The 22,698-nt window shown below is 35.4% G+C and overlaps 1 protein-coding gene across 1 annotated transcript in view; it reads left to right on the top strand.

The window, feature by feature from the left end:
- The first annotated feature begins 9,755 nt into the window (after window positions 1-9,755).
- The window catches only part of NCOA2 (nuclear receptor coactivator 2), a 222,104-nt gene continuing 209,161 nt past the window's right edge, over window positions 9,756-22,698 (top strand). The window contains exon 1 of the mRNA XM_049781798.1: window positions 9,756-9,786. The gene's annotated coding sequence lies outside the window, so the exon portion shown is untranslated. The remainder of the gene's footprint in view (window positions 9,787-22,698) is intronic.

Consider the following 22,698-nt stretch of genomic DNA (forward strand, 5'->3'; position numbering starts at 1 on the left):
TATGCATGCTAAGCATGTACTTCATGCCTTTGAGATATCTTTTTGGCCCTCATGAATGATTATTCCCCTCTACATTTATAGCCAAATTATGTAAATAATGGGGGAAATTAACTGGTATAATGGCCTCTATCTATGAAAAACAACCAGTTTAGTCTATATTACTATATTTCTTTTTAATGTGGAAAGATTTTAGTTTCATTAGTACCTATACAATAATAACAGATTTACTAACTAAATATAAACAAAACTATCAGATCAACAATATATAAATTAGCAGCACCAAGCAATTTTTTAGTCTGGTTATTACAGAGTTGCTTTTTACAGTCTGTTCAGCTCAGGTTTCCTTGAGTGTAGCATATACTGTTTTTTTTTTTCTTATTGTAAGAATTTATTCAAGAGACAAAATTGATTAACATAATGAGGTAAACTAACATAACATAATAGAGTAACATAACATATAATATAATTAATATAATATAATAATACATGTAAGTCAAAGAAAGTTTCTGATTAAAACACAATTTTTTTTTTTTTTTGGTTTTTGGTTTTTGGGCCACACCCGGCGTTGCTCAGGGGTTACTCCTGGCTGTCTGTTCAGAAATAGCTCCTGGCAGGCACGGGGGACCATATGGGACACCGGGATTCGAACCAACTACGTTAGGTCCTGGATTGGCTGCTTGCAAGGCAAACGCCGCTGTGCTATCTCTCCGGGCCCACAATTTTTTTTTTTTTTTTATAATGGCTTACATATCTTTCACAGTAGTATTTTAGGTACATATTAACATTGAATCAGGGGAATACCCATCACCAAATATGTCCTCCCCCCCATCCCAGTTCCCTTTCTACAACCCATATACCCCATCATCACCCCCCAGGCTGCTAGAGTAGGTGGACCCCTCTTTGTCTGGCTTACTATTAGTGATCATATATCTGTTTGGTCCTGGAACCCTCCCTTGTTTCCCCCTCTATTTAAGAGGCAGAGCTAGATAAATAGAGGTATGTGGTTTCGTTTGAAGGAAAGAAAAGCAATAGATTGGGGGTACAAAATAAGAGAAAAAAAAAGAAAAAAGACGTCAAATACGCCGCAGGAGTCTCAAACTCAATTTACCTGGGAGCCGCAGGAGGCAAAGTCGGGGTGATCCTTGAGTGCAAAGTCAGTAGTAAGCCTTGAATATTGGGGGGCGTGACCCAAACAACTAAAACAAAACAAAACAAAAAAAGATTCCCCTAGGGCAGGGCCACAAAATGTTGTAAGGAGGGCCGTTTGCGGTCCGCTGGCCGGCTGTGAGTTTGAGACCCCTACGAGGCTTCCAACCTCAGTTCGAGAGAGGATGTGAAAAAGGTAATTGAAACACCACAACAATACAGAAAGAAATATCAAATAAAATAACCAGTGAGCACTACAGCAATAAAGACAAGCACCACACAATAGTCTCAGTTTTGAAATCAAATCATGCTCGAGTGCAAAAAGAAAGAGAAAGATAAGATAAAATAAAATATTGGAGACATCAACTTCAATCTCTACACCAAAATAAAGACGTCAAAATATCAATCAATCGATAAATAAGTATATGTAAAAATGATTGTTTTGTGCCTTTTTTCCCCTTTTCTTTTCCCCCCTGCATAGGCACAGTAACTATTGGGGATATTATAGAGGGAATTTCCTTGGTCTAGGAGATAGAGGGTTTCTCCACCCCTGAAGGATACTGTCATGGGATTAACTATAGACACCTTGCATGATCATTTACTCTCTGTTCTGCCCCCCACAAAAGCAACAAAAATATCTGAACTGTAATATTATTTTTTAGTTTTTATTCGGACTCTTCTTGAAACAAATTGCGGTTGTCTCAGTAAGACCTCTGGAATTTGAGATCTTGTTTGTTGTATCTATAGAAAGATACTTCAAATCGTCCTTTTTCTAACCCCTCCCCCCCTTGAACTTGCAGAAAACTTTTTCTCAGAAATTGGAAGTAAAGACATTAAAAAATTTAGTCTTTAATTCAATTGTAAGCACAAATGCACATACAGAAATTAATTGACAATAAGTTTTATTATACTGTCAGAATTTCATGGTCATTCACATGCCTCAACATCTAATAAGTACTTAATGTTAATTTTAAATTAAAATTTTCATTGTAGTTTAATATAGTTAAGATAGTGTTAACATTTGTGATATTGATATACAAAGTTACTGCACATCGTATTTACCAAAGTTAAAAAAAAAGAAAATTTCTTAGACATTTGTATATTTATTCAGTGGTCTTTGGGACCCAAATCTGAGGAAATTTCAAATGTTTTTGTTTTTGTTTTTGTTTTTGTTTTGTTTTGTTTTGTTTTGTTTTTTTGGGTCACACCTGGCTGCACTCAGGGGTTACTCCTGGTTCTACACTCAAAAAACGCTCTTGGCAGGCTCAGGGAATCATATGGGATGCTGGGATTCGAACCACTGTCCTTCTGCATGCAAGGCAAACACCTTACCTCTATGCTATCTCTCCAGCCCCCAAATTTCAGAATTTTTAAAAAAATGCTATTTTCATAAAATTCCTACTTTACCATAGCCTTAACTAATTTTCTTATTTTTTACCCTGAATTGCAGCGTCTCCCCTTCTTTTTTAATTTATATAGAACTAAGAATTAAATCATCTTAAAAATGTGTTAGTGCAACTCATTGTTTTATTTTGTATCTTTGAAGGTATTTATACTTATGATTTTTTTTTCTGGTTATAAGAAAACATCTTTGTTAATTGAAGGGGGAGGAATAATTGGTTGGAACAGTCAATACAGGGGATTGGAATTGGCAGAAGGAACTATGATTGTGCCCATTTAGCCAAAGAAAAAAACATCTCTTATATTGAAATGATTATTACTGTATTGTGGCAATAGTCTCCCTATAGAAAATGTGCGTTAATATGATAGTCATTTGGGGAAAAGGCTGATCCCTAGAGAGCAAACTGATACTTAGGTGTATGAGGGTGTGTGTGTTGGGGGGGAGGAACATTTGATGGATAAAGGTTTGCTCTGGTTTTTATGGGTATTGCTAGATACGTGGTTCTTAAAGACTGCCTTCGTCCTGGTCTTTAGACAGATTATTCTATTTGAATGTTATTTTGGGTTTACTCCCTTCTGTCACCTAGTCATCTGAAGTATTTTATAGACTTCTCTACTCTATACTCAGGAATATAAGAGAAAAGGCTCTGGGTTCATTTTAGATCAGCAAATGTACTCATTGCTTTATTAATTAGAAAGCTGAAGAAGAAAGTAAATGTCTGAGAGAGGATTCGTAATCTTTCCCCATGTAGATTCCTCCTTCAACTGTTAATATTTTATTTTATTAAAGAAGGTAAACATTTGGACTGGAGTGATAGCACAGAGGGCTGGGCTTTTGCCTTGCACGTGGCCAACCTGGTTTGATCTCCGGTATCCCATATGGTCCCCTGACGCTCCTGGGAGTGATTTCTGAACGCATAGCAGGATTAATTCTGAGCACTGTAGGATGTGTAGTAAAAAAAAAGGAGGAAACATTTGCTATTGGGATAAACTTGTCTTTAAAAATGCTACTTAATATATTATTGCCGATTTATAATATATTAATAATATGTCACCATGTATTATTATATATTTAAAACACATATCATTATATATAACAAATACTACGACATATACTAAATAGTATATACATATATATATTTTGGTGGGGACTAATTAGTTATCAGGTTTGAAGATGGGGATTATTCCTCCTTTGATGTCTTTGAGAGAGATTCATTTCCACATCTGGAGAGATAGTATACAAGTCATTCTGCTAGCATCCTGCTAACCCTAGTTCAGTCGCTGGAACTGAATAGTATCCTGAGCACCATGAATGTAGTTCCTCCTCCATACCATCTCCATCCCAGTACAGAATTCATTATATTTGTTCTGTAATTCCATTACAAGACTTTAACTGTGTAAATTGGGGTTAGGGGTATGGAGATCTGAGTCTCTAATTAAAGACCCAGAACTTCTATAGAAGATTTCTTAACAAATCTCTAATCTAGTGGCAGGTTTTCTCAGTCCAGGGAGGTAAAACCTTCTCTTTCCCTTTAGGAAGCTCCCAATGTAGAAAGGAAGATAGATTTTAGCTTAAGATAATATTAATACTGATCATTTTTACCTACTGTGTACATATCCTTTTTTCTTTTTATTTGTCAGCATGTCAGCTTTCTCCAGTCTCATTTATATATTATTTATAATTCCAAATGAACTGTTCTCAGAAAAATCAGCAAGTTTCTGCTTGTTGCAACAAGGAAGATTGGGTAGTGTTAGCTGCTCTTGGATCTGTTTCCCCTCAGATTCTACTGCTCTTATCTGCTGGCCTTCCTTCTGTATCTTAGTTAATTTCTACATAATGTTTAAATCTTTACATTTTAATAAAGAAAATTTCTATGTAATCCTTTGAGATTAGGAAGAATTTTAGGGCTCAATTACAGACTCCAACTTTTGACATAACAATGACTTTTACTAGTGCTTTACTCTATCTGACCACTTAGATGGATTATAAAGCTGTTTTTGCCTTTTCCAAATTTGAACCCAATACATTTAATTATGTACAGAAAATTACTTTTTTTTCCTGCATCTGTCTTTTGGATGTGGATAATATTTACTTTTTGGAACGTTAGTATTTGGGGGGGGGGGTTGGGGTCACACCTGGCAGTGCTCAGGGGTTGCTCCTGGCTGTCTGCTCAGAAATAGCTCCTGGCAGGCACGGGGGACCATATGGGACACCGGGATTCGAACCAACCACCTTTGGTCCTGGATCGGCTGCTTGCAAGGCAAACGCCGCTGTGCTATCTCTCCGGGCCCATGTTAGTATTTTATATTGGCTGTTTTATTGAATTGATTATGAGTGGGATTGGTGAGACAAAATTATGATAGCTGTAAATTCAGTATTTTTCAATTACAGCATATCTGCCAATTGTTTGTGTACCTACCTTTAGCTTATGATAATTGATTATGGCTTGGAAATTTTGGGGGGGACCATACCTGGTGGTGCTCAGATATTACGGGTTACCCCTAGCTGTGCATTCAGGAATTACTCTTAGTGGTCTCAGGAGACTATATGGGCATGCTGGGGATTGAATTTCAGTTGGCTTTGTCCAAGGCAAGCAACCTACCCTATCTAGGAATTTTGAATGCACTTTGTATAAATAGAAAAATTAAAAAATTATGTGAATCTTCTTTTTTAATTTATGATTAATTGTACTTTTAGGGTCATTTTCTTACATTGAATTGAAAAACAAATAATGTCATGATTTTTTCTTAAGTGCCAATTTTAGGAAACCAAAGATTTCTGAGTGAATTAAATTATATGATTACTTGGAAAGAATAATTAGAAGATTAGCTAATTAGTATTTATACATAAACAATTACAGCTAAATGTCATTTTAAGTTGCTCTTGGCATGATATTGCTGACCGTTTTTAAAAAAGCAACTTTGGGAGCTAGATGAAGAGTTCCATGTGTAGCCATTGCATGTGGCCCACCCAGGTTTGATCCATGGCATCCCATATGATACCTGATCCCACTAAGAATAATCTCTATGTGCAGAGCCAGGAATAATCCAAAGATTGCCAGATTGTTCTCCTACCCCTGAGAAAAGCAACTTTGGAAAATCAGAATTATTTTTTAGACTTAAGAGTTATTGTCTGCTCTAGGTTAGATCCCTTTAATCAAAGAAAGATAGCATGAGATTGTCTGAGGTATATATAGAAGTTAATCAGTTAATTTCTAAATTATTCCCTTTGTTCTAGCAATTTATTTTTAAACACTGTCACCCTAATTATAGAATAATTTTAACCAGTATATCTGCTACACTTTGCATTAAGACGTATGCAGCACAGTGACATTGGGATTTTGCATTTACTTTTGAAATCAGCTAGATCTTTCAACTTTTGATGTAGCTTTGAAGTAATTCTGTCTCAAATTTTTTCCAGTAATTGCTATGCTTGTGTTCTAGAAGGTATAGGCAGATAAACTTATTAGGATATTACAGGGAAAATCAGTTCAACTTAGGATATGATAGAACTTAAGCTTCTGCTTTTCATCTCCTATATTGAGTCACCTGCCATAGATGGTAGCTTCTAAGAGGTGATATTAACAGAACCATAACTATAATGCCTACTGTGTGTCAGGTGCTTTATATAATTATCTCACTAAATACTGCCTACATACAGCAAAAAGGATGTTGTTATCTTCATTGTGTAGTTGATTTTACAGTAACATTTTCTATGCCACATACCTAATTGATGCTGCTGATAAAAGTAGTATCCATAGCAAAATTTGTTTTGTTTTGGGCCATACCCAGCAGTGCTCAGGTATTCCTGGCTCTATGCTCAGAAGTTTACTCCAGGCACAGGGACCATACAGAATGCTGGGGTTCGAACCTGGGTCGTCCATATGCAAGGCAAACGCCTTACCCGTTGTGTTATCACTCTGGCCCCCTGTAGCTAAATTTTGAGAGTTGATTTGCCTGATGCTTTTTAATCCAGATTTTTTTCACTGGGTCCATGCTACCTTCTCACATTGGCTTATTTATAGAAAGAGGAAGATTATCTTTTCAGTTCATCCAATGGGAATTGTCATGTCAGTAGAAAGAAAAAATACAAAGTGCATTCCTTATTCTTTTCTTTGTAGGTCCCTTTCTCTCTTTCCTTCTGTTACCCTGGCGAACCACACAATCTTCTTTCTCTCTCTGCCCCTTTAAATGTCACCATAAGGACCTTGTGAAAACTATCAGAACTGATAGAAAAGAGTGGTGCTTGCTTATTATTATATCTTTATTTAAAAATATATTATTTCCTTTATGACTTCCGAGATGTGTCATTTCTATTCTTTAAGTACATCTAGTAACATTAATTCCTCCTGCTTAAAATGTTATGCCTAGATATCAAAGTGTGCTATGGAAATTACTCACATCTGTATGTCTCCTCTTTTTTTAAATGAGGATATATTGACACTTTTGCTTTGTGTTATGCTAGCATATTAATTAAAATGTAGTAATGTACAGATCAGCAGTAGCTTAATGTTGTTCCTTCTATTATCACATCTTTCACTCATAATTGATTATTGCATAGGATATGTCCATGAACAAATTAACAGTTGTTATAGAATTATAATGGGCTTAATATAAGGCCAGTCTAATGAATAACGTTTAGGCCAGTAGTGCTGGAAAGAATTGATGCCTCTAATCACATGACAGTGTATTGCTCACCACTCACTATTTGAGAAAAATACATTTATTTTATTTACTGTGATAACCTTATTTGCATTTAGCTTTGGTTTTTCATGAATAACAGCTGTGTTTTGTTATATTTATCCAGACTGATCAAGTCCTGTTGAAAATTAAAGCATACTTCTTTTCTGATGTTTTCCTATTAGACCTCTGGGATTGGAAATAAGATATTTTAGAACCCTAAAAGTGTTGATTTGATATTTAGTTAATGTTAACTAAGGTTTTCCTACCTTTTTTTATTCTGAAGCATAAAGAAAAAACAAAAATTGTTTTAAGAGTAAAAAAAGCATAGTATAATTTGATAAGGTAGAGGTAATCTTATTTTAGGTATGATAATGATGCAGAAAGTTAATTATTACTGATTGATTTCAAAAAGAAAAATAATCTGGCAGCTGAGTTCTAAAACAATGTTCTTTGAACATGATGAAATACAGTAGTATTTAATGGTTTAAAAATACTACTGCTGGGGCCGGAGCAGTGACACATGCAGTAAGGCATCTGCCTTGCATGTGCTAGACTAGGACAGACAGAGGTTCGATCCCCCGGTGTCTCATATGGTCCCCCAAGCCAGGAGCAATTTCTCAGCACATTGCCAGGTATGGCCCCTGAGCATCACTGGTGTGGCTGAAAAAAAAAAACAAAGAAAAAATACTACTGCTTATGAATTGTATTACTTATTATTGCTAGCAACAATCAAGCAGTTTTCTTAACTACCTAAACCATACAAGAGCAGTAAGTATTAATACAAATAAAATATGAGCACACATTTCTTCCTGTTTTATTCCACGCTCTCATCTTACAAACAAACTTCTTTGGTGCAGTGGAAGTAATTCTTTGTAGAGCAGAGAGAACTCTAATATCTTTCATAATTAAGCCTTTAGTTTCAAAGATATAAGTCCTAAGGAAAGTTAGCAAGTTAATCCTCACTTGTTCAAAATATTTTTTTCTTCTTTCCTTCTTCTTTTTGTTTTTGTTTTTGGATTTTGGGCCACACCCAGCGGTGCTCAGGGAAGCCGGGATTCGAACCAACTATCTTGGGTCCTGGGTCGGCTGCTTGCAAGGCAAACACCGCTGTGCTATCTCTCTAGCCCTCTTTACTTCTAATTTACTTCTACGAAACATTTTCACTTGGAAGTTAAGATTGTCATTTTTAAGGATGAAGATGTGGGTCAAAGCAAGGCTGTGAATGTGGTTTTTATCCTCAGTGGGATATGTCCTCTGAGCACCTCCTGGAATTGTTCTGCCCCCACAACTAGCAACAAAAATATCTGAACTGTAATATTATTTTTTAATTTTTATTCGGACTCTTCTTGAAACAAATTAAGTCTCCAAACCTTTTTTCTTTTAAACAGTAATCACATAGAGTTGTTTTTTGGGGGGTGGCACACCCTGGCAGTGCTCAGGAGTTACTCCAGGGCCTGTCCTCAGAAATTACCCCTGGCAGGCTCGGGACCAAATGGGATGCCAGGGGTCAAATCCATGTCAGCCTCATACCAGGCAAATGATCTACATGCTATGCTATTGCTCTGGCCCCTATCACATTTATTTTTATTTTAGTGATGGCAAGCATTTGTTTGAACTCATATAAACTATTGATCACAGAAAATTAAAACTACTAGACTTATGAAAATCAGTTATTGAACAAATATACATTGCACATTTATTACTGTTTGTGAAGAAATGGACTAGTCCTAGGATTATAGTATGGAAATAGATTGTCTAGGTTTCCTTTGCATTGTGTTTTTTGGTGCTAGAGATTAATTAAATAGCTACACTAACATTTTCTGTTACAGTGGTAAATTATTTCACAGATGCCTCATCATTCACAATGCTGTCCATAATCCAAGTAAATTCACATATTTTGCATTTTCTTGTATATACAACTATTATTCAGCCAGTCAACTGGATGTATCATGCAATTTTATTTTTATTTAAATAATAATTTTATTTCATTGTTTTTCATTGTCTAAACAATACTTTGCATGCTCAGAATTCATTCCTTTGGTGTTTGAGGGAACATATGGGATATTGGGCATTGGGCATTGAATCTGGTTCAGCCACTTGCCAGGCAAGCACTGTCGTCTCTGTACTGTCTCTCCAGCTCCTATCATGCAATTTTTTTTAACTTTATTTATTTATTGATTGATTGGGTGGTTGGGTGGTTGGTTGGTTGGTTGGTTGGTTGGTTGATTGGTTGGCACTCAGGGGTTACTCTTGGCTCTGCACTCAGAAATTGCATCCGGCAGACTGGGAGATCATATGGAATGTCGGGAATCGATCCGGGTCCCTCCTGGGTTGGCTGCATGCAAGGCAAATGCCCTACTGGTGTCCTCTCTCGGGCCCCACCAATCAAGCCATTTTAAGCAGAATTTTAATGAATATTACTTATATATTAGATGTAAGAACTCTAATGAATATAATAGGTCTGCATTTAAAAAAATTTTGGTTTTGTTTATGTTGTAGATTTTTCTTGGATTTGGATACAAATTGATAGATCTTCTGCACTGTGTACAGTCACAGGTAAGTTGAATTTAGAGTCTTTCTGGTGAATATTTTAAGTAACATTAAATATATTTAAAGGTTTTTTTTTTATTTATGCCTTAGCAAAGCAATGTGTAACAACAAAACAATGCATTGCATAGTTGTCTACTTTTACATTCTGTTCATTATGGAAGTAATCTGTTAATACGTTGGAAATTATATTTTAACCATTTATGTGTCTGCTTATATATTTGGGAATAGTATATATGTATGTATATGTGCATAAATAGTATGTATATTATATATTATGTTATGTATATACTATGTATGTATATATGTAGACTATGTATATAAATATAGCCATCCAATGAAGTAAATGTAATTTCATAGCCTGGCAAATGTTAATATTTATTTTTGTGTATAAAAAGTGAGGTTTGATTTTTTTTTTTTGAAGTTTGATTTTTACCCCATTTTTAGTGCTTCTCTTTTCTTCAAACAAAACCACATAGCCTGAACTATCTAGTTCCACCTCTCAAATAGAGAGGGAGATGGTAGAGGGTACCAGGTCCAAACAGTTGTATGATCACTAAGTAGTAAGCTAGACACAGAGGGGACCACTTGTACTGGCAGCCCAGGGGATGAGGGTGGGGGGTAGGGGATGCAGGATGGGAATGGGGGTGGAGGGAGGACAACTTTGGGGATGGGAATTCCTCTGATTCAGTGTTAATATCTACCTAAAATATTATTCTGAACTATATGAAAGACACTTTGGTACAATAAAAAGAAAAAGTGAGGTTTATGGATTTTAGTTATTTGGGGGGTAGATATTTTAAATGTCATAACAAGGCATTCTATTCCAGTCAGTCTGAAATAGTTTCTCACTCCTTCTCACTCAAACCTGATTTATTTTTATGTGATATTCATTATCATGTAATGTATACACATTTGATAATTATTTATAATATTATAAATATATTAGACTATATAATATAGTCTATCTCTCTATATCTATCTCATATCTCTCTATATAGGTAGATATCTATATCTACATGTAGATATAGATAGATATCTATATATAGATATATAAAATATATATCTTATATATAGAAGATATGTTTCTATATATTAGACTATAAGCTCTGTTAATATGGGGCTGTTTTTGCTTCTTAATAATAATATACTCTATACCAGTAATCATCGGGGAGTTGCAAATCAAAACAACTATGAGGTACCACCTCCCACCACAGAGATTGGCACACATCACAGAGAATGAGAACAAACAGTGTTGGCAGGGATGTGGAGAGAAAGGAACTCTTTTTTTTTGTTTGTTTGTTTGTTTTTGTTTTTTTTTTTGTTTTTGGGTCACACCCGGCAGTGCTCAGGGGTTACTCCTGGCTGGCTGTCTGCTCAGAAATAGCTCCTGGCAGGCACGGGGGACCATATGGGACACTGGGATTCGAACCAACCACCTTTGGTCCTGGATCGGCTGCTTGCAAGGCAAACGCCGCTGTGCTATCTCTCCGGGCCCGAGAAAGGAACTCTTATCCATTGCTGGTGGGAATGCCGTCTAGTTCAACCTTTATGGAAAGCGATATGGAGATTCCTCCAAAAATTGGAAATCGAGCTCCCATACGAGCCAGCTATACCACTCCTAGGAATATACCCTAGGAACATAAAAATACAATACAAAAATCCTTTCCTTACACCTATATTCATTTCAGCACTATTTACCATAGCAAGACTCTGGAAACAGCAAGATACCCTTCAAAAGATGAATGGCTAAAGAAACTGTGGTACATATACACAATGGAATATTATGCAGCTTTCAGGAGAGATGAAGTCATGAAATTTTCCTATACATGGATGTACATGGAATTTATTATGCTGAGTGAAATAAGTCAGAGAGAGACACACACACAGAATGGTCTCACTCATCTATGGGTTTTAAGAAAAATGAAAGACATTCTTGCAATAATAACTTTCAGACACAAAAGAGAAAAGAGCTGGAAGTTCCAGCTCACCTCATGAAGCTCACCACAAACAGGGATGAGTTTAGTTAGAGAAATAACTACGTTTTGAACTATCCTAATAATGAGAATGTACGAGGGAAATAGAAAGCCTGTCTAGAGTACAGGTGGGGGTTGGGTGGGGAGGAGGGAGATTTGGGACATTAGTGATGGGAATGTTGCACTGGTGATGGGTGGTGTTCTTTACATGACTGAAACCCAAACACAATCATGTTTGTAATAAAGTTGTTTAAATAAAAAAAAATAGTGAGAAAAAAATAATATACACATGGGGCCAGCAAGGTGGCGCTAGAGGTAAGGTGTCTGCCTTGCAAGTGCTAGCCAAGGAAGGACTGCGGTTTGATCCCCGGGCGTCCCATATGGTCCCCCCAAGCCAGAGGCAATTTCTGAGCGCTTAGCCAGGAATAACCCCTGAGCATCAAACAGGTGTGGCCCAAAAAACCAAAAAAGAAAAAAAAATAAGTATAATATACAGGGCCAAAGAAATAACTCAAAGGGCTGAGTGTATGTTTGCATGCTGGTCATATATCTGATATCATCCGGTCCCTTGAGCAAAGAGATGGGCGTTTCCTCTAAGCTTCTCCAAATGTGACCCCAGAACAAGGTTTAATGTCCAGTACTATATAGCCCCCACAGTGTCACCAGAACGCCAAGCATTGTCACTGTGGCCTTGGTGGACCTGACACATCAGGACCTGCTTGCACAGCTCTTTATCCTTTGGCTCCTGCAATGAGCCACTGGCCAACTGAGCATTGCAGAGAGCGGGTAGGTACGGGACTTCCAGTGCGCCACTTTAGAACGTCTTGCACAGCACCCCCCATTCCCACCATGAAATCAAAATAAAGCAAGAACAATTAAAAAAAAATGTCCCTAATTTTTAGGTTAGTACCTGGTTTATAAGAAAGACATGTTACAGCAGAGGTCAGGTAATAAATATTAAAGATTTACTTAAATTCAGAATCACTAAAAATAATCCCCATAGATACAAACCAATAGTTTCTTATACTCATTTAAAAATAAGCTCATAAATATGCCGTTAAGAGGGCATGCCACATGGTATGCCACATGGTAGTCTGGATGCATAGGATACCCTTCTGGTGATAGTCAGACAACTGACCCAGCAGTTCCGTGCTTAGGTTCAGGAATGCCCTGCAGTTCTGTGACCACTAATGCCACATCTCCTGATGCTTGGGTATCTTCTGAGCTATACCTGATGATGCTCAGGAGATTGTGCAGGTAGGGGATTGAATCTAGGTCAGGTGCATACTAAGCATGTGCCGTAACTGCTGTACTATTTCTTGCCCCTAAACTTAGTTTCTATAAATGAACTTAAGTTCTATACTAAAAATATCTAACTCTTAAATTTTCTTAGAAAAATATGCTTAATAAATGTGACAGTTGGAGCTATATTTCTTTGGTCACTCTCTTCAAGGGTCCTTATGAGCAAGTAACAGAAAACCCTGACGATTGTGTCACTGCTTACCTCACTGGATCATGCTACTATACGGAATATATTTTGTGATATCTTCCTAGAAAATAAACTGAATTTGAAAGTTGTCCAGTTTTAATATTTGAAAATCAAGAAACTTAAAAATTATCCACTGTCACTGGATTATAAAATTATGACTATCTCTGGATATGAGATGTAACTTAATTTGTTTTCTATTTGTAGATTAGGGAAAATTTCTTTTGGTCATTTTTCTGCCCTCCATATTATTGTTTGAATTTATTATCATTGACTTAAGGATTGATTATATTTGTGGCAATTGTATTTTAAGTATTTCAGGATATGCCTTTTATTGGGTTTTTATCTCCTCTCTTTTAGTTTTTTTAAATAGTTTTTATTTATTTCAGACCTAAGTATTTCTTGTCATATTTCACCTTAAAAAAATTAAGTCAGACCATTAGATTTCTAAGAAAAAGTTAGGAATTATATGGCCATTTCTGATTTATATCTAATTTATAAATACAAATTGCTTTAATTCTAATACTAATACTAGTACTTTACTAATTAGATAAATTAGTATAATCAGTATCAGTAATAAAATTAGTATTAGTATTCAGATCATACTAATAAAACAGCAGCTATTACTTCTTGCTTTCCTATTATGTCCCAAACATTATGTAAGTGCTTTCCAGTTATCTTCAGAATAACAGATAAGGAAATTAATACTCAGAGAGGTTAAGTGACTTTTTCAAGGTCATAGCAATGAACTGGCTGTTTGCCACCCCAAAGACCTTGCTCTTAACCACTGAACTCCATTTTCTGCCAACATAGTCCTGAAAACAAGCATATCCGTGACAATAACTGTAATGTGAAAATGATATTTATAGTTGAACATTTCAAAATTAGTTTAAAAGTCAAGAATAATTTTTTCTCTTATATTTCATTAGGAGGTCTTAACCTTTATTCCATACTGATAGAAACAATTCCTTTGAGTCAATGACTGTCCAAACAATTTAAGGTTTCACTCTGGAACATTTCTTTCACACTCACTTTTTGTAGTCCAATATCTGGGGAAAGCCATTTGGAGTTTTTTTCCATTATAAATATGATACATGATGAACTGGCATTCTTTCCCATTGTTGTATTAGGTATTTTAGGTTACAAGTGGTATTTTTTTGGATTAATTGCTTTTGCTATAGAGAACATGTTATGGTGAAATAGTATTATTTAGAAGTTGTGGAAGGTATAATAATTTATATATTGGGAAAAATTTTAATTAAGACATTGAGTGACATAGCTTTGTGGTAGAATGGACTTTTTCCAGCTAGTACTTCAGCTTCCTTATTTGTATTTAAAGCTAAGTAGGACTTAGAATGGTATAAAATGTTTGTGGGTTTTAAATGTATATTTTGGACAAATATGTTCTTAAAGGCAATTTTGCTGAATACACCTTAAGTCTAATGTGAAAACATGATCAATTCTACTTCACATAATTTTCATAAAGGTTTTGACTTAATGATTGTAAATGCAAACTCCAGATTTGAGTATGTGGAAAAGAGAATTCTACATTTTGATTTAAGGAGACAAAATTTACTTAACAGTTCAATCTGTGCTGCTTAGTTTATAGCTAGATCAGTATTTCCATTTTAGTCTCAGATTTTAAGCAATAAAAATATTAATCAGGGTCTGGTTGGATCCCCAGCGGATTTGATCCCCAGCATCTCCAAATATCCTCTATGCACCATCAGGAATTACCCCTGAGCACAAAGCTAAGATTCATGCCTGAGCACAACCAGGTGTGCCCCCAAACAAAAAATTAACAAGTAAGATTTTCTTGCCATTGTTATCAATACAGGAGCAAGAGTTAGATAAATCTATTTGACTTTTTAGTATTTAAATATAACTTTCTTTTCACTATGGAAAGGTGAACTTACTATGGATTTGTACATATATGTGGAATTTTTATGTATGTTTGTTTTTTTCTCAATGTTGGAAGAGTTGGCTTAGACTTTTAGGGACGTTAGGTTAAAAAAATAGTCAGATAGGTAGAGACCAACTTTTTAATACTATTGTAGGCAGAAAAGCTAATAAAGCATGATAATTTTTTGTGATATTAATATACTTGATTGCTGTATGCTAAATTCTAAATATGGGAATTATTAAGTATATCAAGTTATAAAAGAAATTATGTCTTATTGACTCTGACATGGTTAAAATATTTCAAGTGGCTATTTGCCTAATTTTAAATTTCTTCTTTGTTCATACTCAAGAGACAGTGATCAGCTACCTGATTTGACTGAGAGACATCTAAATTCTCACAAAGTCAGGCATTTTGTTTGAACTACAGAGCTGAGGCTTTGAGTATTGTCCACTGAAAACCAGGACAATGTAAACAAAAATTTAGAATGTATATATATATATTTTTTTCTTTTTTGCTTAAGGCAAAGGCTGCTATTTGATTGTGTATCACCACTGCTTTTGTGGTATTTGCTTTAATAGTTAGTGTGGTAGTCAGATACTGATTTATAAAACTGATGTGTTGACAGTTAACAAAATGTTCTTCATAGTTTAGCTGTTTAAACTGAAATCCTAATCTTGGTACCCCTGGGTAGAGTCTGCTCTTTGAACTCAGGACAAAATAGGCTTACTGGTAGTTGATGGTGGTTACTGATAGAAAACTGTTAGTTGGAAATAGTTGTAATTTAGACCAAATTTAAAAGCAGTTTTACTAAATCTTTTTATTTCCCCATATCTTTAAAAAATTGTTGTTTGAGGGATCTTGCCCGTGGTGTGGGGACTCTTTTGCTTTTTGAGCCAGCATGTTTTGAACCTCCGATGTTGCCTGTTGGTAGAACTCTGGGCCTCTCACATGCAAGCCGTGTGTTCCACCAGTCTGAGTTATCTTCCCAATTACCTTACCTTATATATGAATGCATTCTTGTGAACAGATAATGCCAAGCACTTTTCTTCAATTCATTTAGCACCAGGAATTCTCTGCCTATCTCTTCCCCTTCTCTCTCTTTTGCCTTCACATCAGCCCACTTTTCTCCTGAGTCTTTGTTTTTCAGTAAGATTTATTAATTGTAATACACTGTCTGTGTTAGGTATTGAAGGAAATTAAGAAGACTACTGACCAGATACTTAAAAACTTTAAAGAATTACAACCAAGGGCCTGAGTGATAGCACAGTGGGTAGGTCGTTTGCTTTGCATGCGGCCGACCTGTGTTTTATACTCTGCATCCCATATGATCCCCCAAGCCTGCCAAGATTAATTTCTGATTGCTGAGCCAGGAGTAACCCCAGAGCACTGCCAGGTGTAGCCCAAAATCCAAAAACCAAACCAAAAAAAAGAGGGGGGGGAAGGATAAAAGAATTACAACCAAAATATATTAAACTGAAAAGATAAACATTTAACTCCATGTTTTCTTTTTTCTTTTCTTTTTTTTTTTGTTTTTGTTTTTTCGGGCCACACCATTTGATGCTCAGGGGTTACTCCTGGCTAAGCGCTCAGAAATTGCCCCTGGCTTGGGGGGACCATATGGGATGCCAGGGGATCGAACCGCGGTCCTGATCCTTGGCTAGCACTTGCAAGGCAGACACCTTACCTCTAGCGCCACCTCGCCGGCCCCTACACCATGTTTTCTTATTCAGTATTTATATACGTTTAGATTTCTGAGTTTTTACTTATGTATTTTGGTTTTGAACCACACCCAGCTATGTTCAGGGCTTACTCCTGGTTCTATCTCAGAGAGTCCCTCCTTGGGAGAAAGTTGGGGGACCATATGGAGTGCTGGGAACTGAACCTAGCTTAGCACATGAAAACAAGCACCTTACTAATACAATCCCTCCATTTCCTAACTTTTCTTTTAAAGGAAAAAAAATAAGAACAACTGGTCATTGACTTCTGAATTAAATGCTTATTTCAGATAGTCTGTATTTGATTAGAGGAAACAGAAGAACAACAGCAAATGGATGTCTGTAAGCAAATACTTCATTTCTGTTTCCATGAGTGAACAGCGTGTGCTCCTGGAAAGAATACCTTTTGAAGGAAGTATTGTTGTGTTTTTCTGAGTTTGAGGCCATCTTAGCATCCAAGAAGTCTTGCCAATGATGATGGCATTGCTATTTATATTTAGGCTTAGACAGAGTGATACCACTTCAATACACATTTTTGAAAAATAGTTAACAGTATGGGAGCAAACTTGATATTTTTAGGCTAATCCAAATTCTGGGTTAGTGAAGTATAGAATTACAAATAGCAAATTGTTTAAAAAACATTTTAAGTTACATTTATAAGAATGTGTGGGAATAATGGAAATGAAGAGTGTTGCAACTTTTCCTTTTCAGATCTTTTCAAGGAGCTTTTGCTAGAGAGTATAAGGTCTTGAGAGTGGGCCCTGATTTTAGCTCTTTTCTAGGCTTTGGAAAAGGTGTGTGGGAGTAAAAAATGTATTCTGCCTTTTTAAATTCAATTTTATTCAGTTTTGCTCTTGGTCTTTAGATTTTAATTCATACTTTTAATTTATTTAGTTACTTTCTAATAAAGTTGGCTTGAGAGAGAAAATTAGTGATAAGCAGAATTTTATACATGTGTTGTAATAGTAACTAGAAATACAGGACATTTTATTCTGATAAGTTACTAAGATTTTTTAACATTTATTTTTATTCATTTGTTTTGTAGTTTGTAACATTTTTACCTATGTCATTTACTTTCACTTTAAGAAGAGCCAGATAATGTTATTTTCTAGGCAGGTGTTGAATCTGAATAACTGCCATTGCCAGAATTCTCTTAAACATTAAAATAGCAAATAAAATCCGGTAGCTTCTATTAAACACCTAGCTCATAGTTTGTTTTTGAAGGTCAAATTCTTTAATTTTCCAATTTTAAACATCTCTATGTAAGGAATAAAGTAGGCATTTATAAAATTACTCATATTAATTGGGCAGATCCCCTCCCAGTAAACATTGTTGAAGAAATCCCTGCCTCCTCCCTTCCCCTCTCCCCATCTTTTCCTTCCCTCTCACTCTCTTCCTACTCCTACTATCACTGAGCTACAGTCTGCTTGAAATTGTGATGTTAACCTACTTCTATGCATTAAGTTGTCTATTGTTTGCTACTTTATAAATGATTCGTGGGTGTCTACAAACACATCACTAGAGATTTATTTTGGCATAGTCAAAGCTATACCTCTGCTTTTTCATCCAAAAAAACACAAAGGGAAGTTGATAGCATTTAATAATGGCTACATGGAAAGTTACATGGTATAGTATAAAACATATAGAGAATTTGTTTCTTTACCATTACAAATCTAATTTTTTTTGGGGGGGGTCACACTCGGCCACATTCAGGGGTTACTCCTGTGCTCAGAAATCACTCCTGGTAGGCACGCAGGATCCTATGGGATGCCAGGATTCAAACCACCATCCGTCCTGGATGTCCTGGATTGGCTACATGCAAGGCAAATGCCCTACCGCTGTGCTATCTCTTCGGCCCTACAAATCATTTTTTATCTAGGTTTATAATCTTTCTATATGGCAATTTTATTATATCCCAGATTTAAAATCTTTACTGATTAAAACAGAAGTTTTAATTTAAGTGTTAAACTTAGATTTAACACTTAGATTAAACTTTAATCTAAGTGTTAAACTTGTTCATGGACATATTTAAATGTTAAGGTCAGGTTTGTTTTGTTTTAAGGCCACACCTAGAAGTGTTCTTGAGCTACTTCCAACTTTGTGCTCTCAGAGTCTTTCCTGGTAGTGCTAGGAGGTGAAGTGATTGGGGAATGACACTAGATGATACAGTGACAATAGATCTAACCAAGGCTAGTGCATTCAAAGCATATACTCAACCTGTTGAGCTATATATATCCAATACATATAACATATATAATATGTACACACACACACATATATATATATAGTAAAAGGCAGGGAGGAGAGATGTCTCGCACTCTGCAATGCTCAGGGATTATTTCTGGGAGTGTCTGGAGACCATATGATATGCCCAGGAATCGAACTCTAGTCAGCTGCATGCAAGACAAGTACCCTACCCATTGTATTTTCTCTCTGGCCCCCAAAGAATCAATATTGTTTAAATGGATTTTTATTTTAACATGCCCTAATTGCCAGTGCAAAATGTTTTCAACTATGTTGTGTGCTCACTAAATTGACCTCTTTCCCACCTTTTCTCTCCTCTCAGTCTGAAAACAAAAATCAGCAATAAAGGCAACCTTCTCCCTTTTTGTAGCACAGTGCTATTCAGTCCCAGCACCAAATGCTGTGGCTCCAGTGTTCACCAGTGGTCTGCCGTGGTGAGTGTCCTCAAATCCTCTTATAGTCTAGGACTGGCAGGACTGAAGCCAGTAGGCTTCCCTGTTGGCCCCTTTTCATTTCACATAGGAAACAAGAAGCAATTCTTTATATATTCCATTAAATTTGATATTTTTGACTTATTGTGATATTTCTACTTCAAGCATTGCATTTAATTATGTCATTACTCTTACTGCGGTCTTAGTTGATTAAGGGTCTTATTTCCATATTTCAAGGGCTGATTATATCTGATTGTTTGTTTATATGCTACAGTGAGGTTTCATGAGATAGTTAAAGTTTCAGTGTTTTGAAGCAGAGACAAATATAGGTTACCTTCATAGGGATAGCAAAAGAAAAGGAAAAACAAACATTTACTTCCCACAAAATTGACTTCTTGGCCTTTACATATGTTATATCAGTTGAAACTCTGGATAAATTCTTTGTGTCAGAATGTTAAATGTGTTCTGATTGTGTCTGAATTCCCTTTGGTTTAATGTTGAGACCAAACCACTTTTTATTTCCGAAGTTTTCAAATTCTATATCTTTTTGCCATAATATATATATATATATATATATATATATATATATATATGGTGAAATAGAATTTTGTATTTTTCAGCTCATCTGCTTTCAATCGAAACAATTGCAGAGACATGTTGTGCCACTTTTTATACAAGTTAACTGAGGATATGATTTTTGAATCCAAGAAAGAAAAGTTTTGATTAACTGTTCCCATCAGATACTACAAAATGAGCTTTGTCAAAAGAAAATGTTTAAAAGATGTAAATCATGACTATGAAGGAAAATGAGTTAGAATTCTACATTATTGCATTTTTAAAACATTTAGAGAGCATGTTCATTAATATTTTGACTTTTTGTTTTTGTTTTTGGGTCACACCTTGCTGCGCTCAGAGGTTACTCCTAATTCTGCACTCAGAAATTACTACTGGCAGTGCTCAGGTGATATATGGGATGCTGGGAATCAAACCTGGGTTGGCCATGTGTAAAACAAATGCTCTACCCACTGTGCTATCACTCCAGCCCTAATATTTTGTTTTTATTGTTTAATGCCCAGAACATTTTTTGTATTGTATCTACCATTATGTATATTTAGACTTTCTTTACTTTTAACATATAAAGTTTGTTCTATTTAACATGCCATTATTGGAACACACTTTAAATAAAGTCCTCTCCATTAAAAAAAATACCATTGGACCAGAGAGATAGTAGGTAAGACACTTGCATGCATATCAACCCACTGTGAGAAGTGATTCCTAAGTAAAGAGCCTGGAGTAAGTAAGCCCTGAGCATTGCCAGTTGTGACATTCTTCCCCACCTTCCAAAAAAGAGAAAAAATAGGAGAAAATAATAGCATTCCTGTATTTTCAAAGAAAATAATCATAAGGGACCCAAAAGGTACAAAGATAGACATGAATACAGTTAGGATTTACATGCTAAAGTAATCTCTTTAATGGAATTATTTATTTGATTAAATTTGATAGTTATAGGCCAATCAACAGTATGTTTCAATTTAGGTACATGAGTATAAAACCATGTCATGTCAGTACAGATACGGTTTTATTTAGACTGCAAAAAGGAACAAGTTTCCTTTTTGTAAATTTACTTGCATACATAGTATGTTTTCTCCTGTATCAGGAATATTTGTATATTAGTATATGTAATCCTGTTATGTAGCTACTTCACTAATTTGATCCTGTTTAAAGATGGGGGGTGAAGTGGGAGGAATGAAGACTCTGAGGAGTTAAATGACTTGCCCAATGACACATGCCTGAGTTGAAATAAACTAGGTCGGTAGAAGCAGAATTGGCATTGGCATTTAAACTGTTTGCCATTATGTTTCTCTGGTGAAAGTTTGTTCTCTAAAAAAAAAAAGAGTTAAATTACAAGAAAAGATTAACAAAACTCCAAAATTAGTCATTTTGAAATCAAGTTTCCGGTTAACTTTTTAAGCGTGAATACTGATGTAGCAAGAATTACGTAGTGTCTGTCATTCCTTCACCTTGGCAAGGGTCTGTAGACTCCTATTTTAGTGAATACTAGCAAAACAGAAAACCTGAATAGTTTCAAATTGTGTATCAGAAATGTTGGTCTGCACTAATTAATAAAGAAAAAAATGCAGGTCACAGAAACTATAGTAATTGGTTTCTTGGCTTCAAAAGATAGAAATGACTCACTCAGTGGAATTCATGTGTAAATGTTTGTTAACATCTAAACATAGATTATTTTGTTGGAGGAATGCAAAATGGTACTTTCACACTTGTTCATGTATCTAGTTTTAAAAATGACTTTAGGGGCTGGAGAGGTAGTACACTGAATAAGTTTGCTTTGCTTGTGACTGACTCCTCTTTGATTCCCTGCACTGCACCTATTGTCCCCTCAAAACTTTTAGGAGTGATCTTTGAGCACAGGATCAAGAGTAACCCCGAGCATTACTGAGTGTGGCTCCAAAACAAAACAAAATGAGGTTTAGTTTTAAATTTGTACATAACTGCCATTTCCTCTTTAAGAAAAATTTTTAAAAGCATAAACATAATAAAGTTCTGATATAATTTTATTAGACATGCTTTTTTTTTTAGTAATTTATGATTTGCTTTCTACTAGTTGTTCATTTTAAAAATAAAAGGAGAATGAAATTTTCATCAAAATATAAAGAGATTTTCAGACTGATATTTTGTGTTTTGTTTTTTTTTTTTTTGCATTACCTACAATTATGCTGATCTTTAAATATACATTTCTTAATACCAGTTAGGAAGAAATTATCCCTATTTTATTGATTAAAAAATCTTGAGACTTGAGTTAATCAAAGTCATATAGACAATTGTTGTTAGCTATTAAATTTAAACTTTGGATTTTGTATTTCCAAAATCTATTCTCTTTCTAGTATATAACATTGGGCCCCCTCTAGTGATACAAATGGAATTTCTCTGTTGGGTTAATTCCCTGATTTGTTTTTCATTCTCAACTGACTGCTTTCTTTCAGTTTAGTTTATTTTTTTTTCCTGAAAGTTACTGGTCAAGCAGTTGAAGCACACTGAGGTGGAAATGTTTTAGTGTGACAGAAGCAATGTATATATTACATTGTAGTAGACTACTAAGACAAATGTTAAAAAACATTAAGTTATACAAATGGGATTACAAAGCAGT

This window comes from Suncus etruscus, chromosome 10, assembly GCF_024139225.1.
Source record: "Suncus etruscus isolate mSunEtr1 chromosome 10, mSunEtr1.pri.cur, whole genome shotgun sequence".
Lineage (NCBI taxonomy): Eukaryota > Metazoa > Chordata > Mammalia > Eulipotyphla > Soricidae > Suncus > Suncus etruscus.